The 6019-nt window shown below is 37.5% G+C and overlaps 1 protein-coding gene across 1 annotated transcript in view; it reads right to left on the reverse strand.

Moving 5' to 3' along the window:
* The window catches only part of CYSLTR1 (cysteinyl leukotriene receptor 1), an 82259-nt gene extending 79513 nt beyond the window's left edge, over positions 1-2746 (reverse strand). The window contains exon 1 of the mRNA XM_053580105.1: positions 2627-2746. The gene's annotated coding sequence lies outside the window, so the exon portion shown is untranslated. The remainder of the gene's footprint in view (positions 1-2626) is intronic.
* Positions 2747-6019: the final 3273 nt, after the last annotated feature.

Consider the following 6019-nt stretch of genomic DNA (forward strand, 5'->3'; position numbering starts at 1 on the left):
TTGCAGCCCAATTCATAATTGCTAAGTCATGGAAAAAGCCCAAGTGCCCATCGATCCATGAATGGATTAATAAATTGTGGTATATGTACACCATGGAATATTATGCAGCCTTAAAAAAAGATGGAGACTTTACCTCTTTCATGTTTACATGGATGGAGATGGAACATATTCTTCTTAGTAAAGTGTCTCAAGAATGGAAGAAAAAGTACCCAATGTACTCACCCTTATTATGAAACTAATGTAGGACCTTCACATGAAAGCTATAACCCAGTTACAACCTAAGAATAGGGAGAAGGGGGAAAGGGAAGGGAGGGAGGGGGGAGGTAGGTGGAGGGAGGTGGATTAATGGGATTACACCTGCGGTGCATCTTACAAGGGTATATATGAATCCTAGTAAATGTGGAATGTAAAGGTCTCAGCAAAATAACTAAGAAAATGCTATGAAAGCTATGTTAACTGGTACGATGGAAATGTGTCAAACGATCTATGAACCAAGTGTATGGTGCCCCATGATCATATTAATGTACACAGCTATGTTTTAATAAAAATAAAAAAAGAAAAAAAATAAATTTGATTAAAACAAATTCAAGATATTTTAATAGGAAAATGAGAAATAACACAATGAATTGAAGTAGACATATGTACAGAACTATGTTTTTTTGGAGATTATGATAGTTACTCTTCATGGTTTTAAATCTGCAAGGTTGGGCATATATCTTAAGAATCAGTGCCTTCCCTTTAGTATTCCTTATTATCATCCAGTGGCACTGAAAAGGCAAATTTATTTTTCTGTATTGTGGAATAATCTTTCTTTCACCTTGGATACATAGTTCCTAAATGCATAAAATGTTTAAGTGTAGGAGGGAAAAGGTAGTGAAAAATGATAACTAATGATTTGGAATTGGGAGGTACTGAAATGCTAGATTCAGTCTATGCAAAGTTTTCTTTTCTTTTCTTTTTTTTTTTTTTGTAGAGACAGAGTCTCACTGTACCATCCTCGTGTAGAGTGCCATGACTTCACGCGGCTCACAGCAACCTCTAACTCTTGGTCTTATGCGATTCTCTTGCCTCAGCCTCCCAAGTAGCTGGGACTACAGACGCCTGCCACAACACCCGGCTATTTTCAAAGTTTTATTTTCTTTTCTCTCTCTCTCTCTCTCTTTTTTTTTTTTTTTTTGAGACAGTTTCACTTTGTCACCCTCAGTAGAGTGACATAGCTCACAGCAACCTGAAATTCTTGGGCTCAAGTGATTCTCTTGCCTCAGCCTCCCAGGTAGCTGGGACTATAGGCACTAGCCACAGTGCCTGGCTATTTTTAGAGACAAGGTCTTGCTCTAGCTCGGACTGGTCTTGAACCTGTGAGCTTAGGCAATCCACCCTCCTTGGCCTCTGAAGTGCTGGGATAATAGGCATGAGCCACTACGCCCAGCAAATTGCAAAATTTTCTTAATATACCATTCTTTTTGTGCTCACGGACTCCCAGATTGACTTTTTTTTATTTGGAGGAGCTGACTGGCAAGTGTAGTCAATAATTAGGGGAGTTGGGGAGCAGTATTTTTTGTTATAGAGATGAATGTAAATATAATGCTTCCAGGTGGCTTCTAGTTTTAATTGGGCAATTAATAGTACAATAACAAAAACATATATTTTTGAATGATTAATTCTTGTTGCAATAGATAGTATAAACTCAAAATTGTCTAGAAACAAATTTCACTAATACATTTAAAATGCAATGCAATCAACTGCATTTTAGAAAGTATTTTACAAATAAAATATTTTAATTTTTAAAATAATGCTCAAACAAGTCCAGGCTTAGTTGCATTTTCTTTTTAAATTATAACCTGGTAAATACAGGGTGTGTGGCCACTCTTTAGGTTTCAGAACCACTGAATTCCATAGGTAGAGCCTACTAACCCATTTGTTTACTCTTGAAAACAGTTTCTTTGTTGCTAAGTAGAAAAATGCTTCTGGCCAAAAATTTTAATTAAAATGCATGAATTGCTGGCTCTGTGTAAACCTGTGCTGTGCTAAACATGTTAAAGTTACTAAATAGATCACACAATTTTCTTATATTCATATATAGTTGAGAGAGATTTTTTTTTGCAGTTTCTTGTCAAAACTCATCAATTTCTAGTCATGTGGTGTGTTTCAAGAACTTTTTTTAATCTCCCTGAGTCTATTTCCTCATTTGTAAAATGCAGACGATACCACTTGCCTTATCTAAGTATATATATTTATACACGCACACACATATATTCTATATTGGAGGAAATTGCCACTACATTAGAGAAACTACACTGAGCTCTTAAAATAAGATTTTAAAATATGTCTTACATTTCTGGTTTAATTGAAAAGGTGGTGTAGGCTTGAGGAGGGTCCCCTCTGTATTCTATTCACATTGAGCCATAGCAGAAGCACTGAATAATACTTGTTAACAGACTGGGTTAGATTATCAAATCTCTGGGCAAGAAATAAAGCAGAAAGAATTTATACTAGCAGTCTAATGTAAAGCAGGAGAAGCAGATTAGTTATATTCATACTACCAGGAACTTGCTAACACCTAACATCAGCAGTATTATACTACAAACTGTTCTGGTCCTAACACTGAAATACTGAAACTCCTTACCTGCTAGCTCCAAGGTTCACAGTGTAGGGTCCTTTTGTGTTCACTCTCAGAAGTAATCTTCAAGTCTTCAATAAGTCAGTGCAGAGTTAAGCCTATTGGTGACCTGCGCCCCTGATTCTGGATACCCTGGAGGGTCCTAAAAGAACACTATTCACAGAGTGCCTGCTCTCTAGGCAAGTATCTTTAAAAAAGATGAGTTGCTGCTATTTTCAAGAGGGGAGAGAGAAGGGCACATGTGCTAGCTAATGTATACAGATTCTTCTTTCTCTTTCAGACTTGTATTCAAACTGTTTAAAGTACACCCGGAGTTTGGCTTCTCTGGTGCAAAGTGGGGGAGGGGAAGGGACACAGAGAGGAAGAATAGAAACTGGAGATTTGCCCTTGTTTGTATAAAATGAGCTTTTATCCCTAGCTCCAGTAATAGAATTTTCAGGAAATAATTCAACTATTCTGAGATGGGATGCAAGAAGGAAGTATATCCTGTTTGGCTTAGTCCTCTGTGAATTTTATGACTGAGGGGTGGTTGGATTATTTGCAGTCAGGAAAAGATAAACTTACCAGTATATGCTTATATAACTGACATTATGTGAAACTTGATCTTAAGGTAGATATATTTTATCTCGCTCTTTCTTTCTTCCTCTCTTTCTGTTTCCTATCCAACACTTGTGGCTTTATCCACATTCCGAAAAGCCTTTTCTTTTCTGGTACCTTATGTGCTGGAAAGTGAGTGGCTTAGTTTGAGTTTTGTTTTCAAAATTCCCCATAGCAATATATTGCCTCCATTGGAAAAAAAATGGCTTCTTTTTCTGTGCCATTGAAAATGGTCTTGAATGATACAGCTTGCTGTCTGGTGTCCTTTTTTAGGAATTTGGGGACAAGGTAAGTGCTCTTGGCTTTTGTCTAGGCTCTGAAGTATTGGAGCTGTACAGAGCTTAGGCTGACTTCTGGAGAACAGGGACATAGCAGTTTGGTATGTGCTAATTTGAGCCTGGGATGGCACCTTGATGTTGCAAACCAAATGGATAAGACCAAAATGAGTTGATTGCATCATTATGTTGCTATATTAAGAAGATTCTATATGGATATGGGCAGAAATGAAGTGATTTTAATACTCTGTAAACAAGATGCCATAATTAATAACTAGTTTGATGTGGTCATAAAATGTGGGCCCATAAATAGCCTCCTGGCCTCCTAGCTGCTGCAGGAACAAAGTCATTTACTCAAACTTTGCAAACTTAATGTATGGAATAACCTCACAGCCAACATGGGATCAAGGCTTTAAGGTTCCTTGAATCTTTCTCTCCTTTCACAGAATCCTTAGTGATGATGGTGATGGTGCTAGTTTGGAGAAAAGGCCATCCAAGCATATTAAAGGGAAAGATAACATTCATATTCAAGACCAGACTTTCCAATCTCTCTCCTGGGGAGTTTTACTAACTAAACCGATATTCTACCTAGTATTTCAACAACTGAATTTGGATCCCCAGAGATCTATGGGAAATTTTATAAGGGAGACAGAGGGTGAATAATCATTTTTCCTACACTCTGAAATGTGATAAGGATTTTGAGTTATTGTGGAAGGATAATTCATTCTTAGGTAATGAAGAAAAGAGAAAGTGACTAGAACCTTGAGCTTCAAGATGTCTTCACTATAGCTATGGCAGAGAGGGTGCACCCTTTGGTTCTTCTATGTGCTTCCCTACTTGTTTCCTTCATTAGCTGTTTCTCTGTTTCTGATTGATGGGAAGGGTGGTGTTACAGCCATCCACAAATGGGTCTTTGCTTTGTAAAGCTGCATCAGTTTGTTTCACATTTGCTATAATTGACAGCAGATTCCTCATCTCCTTTCCTTACTTTTTTATCTTTTCTTTTCTCTACATTCATTTTCACTAAATATATACTATCATATTTTCTATCATTTTCGGAAAGAGTGAAGTTCCCTTCCCTAGAGAGCACCATCTCTCCACTCTTTCCCAAAAATCTTTCAGTTTTTACTTTCTTATTGGGGTAGAGAAGACCAAATAATCTATCATCAAGAAGTAGGACTTGGGTAGAAGGTTAAGGAATTTTCTTTTTTTTTTTTTTTATTGTTGCGGATTCATTGAGGGTACAATAAGCCAGTTACACTGATTGCAATTGTTAGGCAAAGTCCCTCCTGCAATCATGTCTTGCCCCCATAAAGTGTGACACACACTAAGGCCCCACCCTCCTCCCTCCATCCCTTTTTCTTCTTCCCCCCCCATAACCTTAATTGTCATTAATTGTCCTCATATCAAGATTGAGTACATAGGATTCATGCTTCTCCATTTTTGTGATGCTTTACTAAGAATAATGTCTTCCACTTCCATCCAGGTTAATACGAAGGATGTAAAGTCTCCATTTTTTTTTAATAGCTGATAGTATTCCATGGTATACATATACCACAGCTTGTTAATCCATTCCTGGGTTGGTGGGCATTTAGGCTGTTTCCACATTTTGGCAATGGTAAATTGAGCTGCAATAAACAGTCTAGTACAAGTGTCCTTATGATAAAAGGATTTATTTCCTTCTGGGTAGGTGCCCAGTAATGGGATTGCAGGATCGAATGGGAGGTCTAAGTTGAGTGCTTCGAGGTTTCTCCATACTTCCTTCCAGAAAGGTTGTACTAGTTTGCAGTCCCACCAGCAGTGTAAAAGTGTTCCCTTCTCTCCACATCCACGCCAGCATCTGCAGTTTTGAGATTTTGTGATATGGGCCATTCTCACTGGGGTTAGATGATATCTCAGGGTTGTTTTGATTTGCATTTCTCTAATATATAGAGATGATGAACATTTTTTCATGTGTTTGTTAGCCATTCGTCTGTCATCTTTAGAGAAAGTTCTATTCATGTCTCTTGCCCATTGATATAAGGGATTGTTGGCTTTTTTCATGTGGATTAATTTGAGTTCTCTATAGATCCTAGCTATCAAGCTTTTGTCTGATTGAAAATATGCAAATATCCTTTCCCATTGTGTAGGTTGTCTCTTTGCTTTGGTTATTGTGTCCTTAGCTGTACAGAAGCTTTTCAGTTTAATGAAGTCCCATTTGTTTATTTTTGTTGTTGTTGCAATTGTCATGGCAGTCTTCTTCATGAAGTCTTCCCCCAGGCCAATATCTTTCAGTGTTTTTCCTATGCTTTCTTTGAGGATTTTTATTGTTTCATGCCTTAAATTTAAGTCCTTTATCCATCTTGAATCAATTTCTGTGAGTGTGGAAAGGTGTGGGTCCAGTTTCAGTCTTTTACATGTAGACATCCAGTTCTCCCAACACCATTTATTGAATAGGGAGTCTTTCCCCCAAGGTAAGTTCTTGTTTGGTTTATCAAAGATTAGGTGGTTGTAAGATGTTAGTTTCATTTCTTGGTGTTCAATTCGA

Source organism: Nycticebus coucang, chromosome X (assembly GCF_027406575.1).
Source record: "Nycticebus coucang isolate mNycCou1 chromosome X, mNycCou1.pri, whole genome shotgun sequence".
NCBI classification, from domain to species: Eukaryota; Metazoa; Chordata; class Mammalia; order Primates; family Lorisidae; genus Nycticebus; species Nycticebus coucang.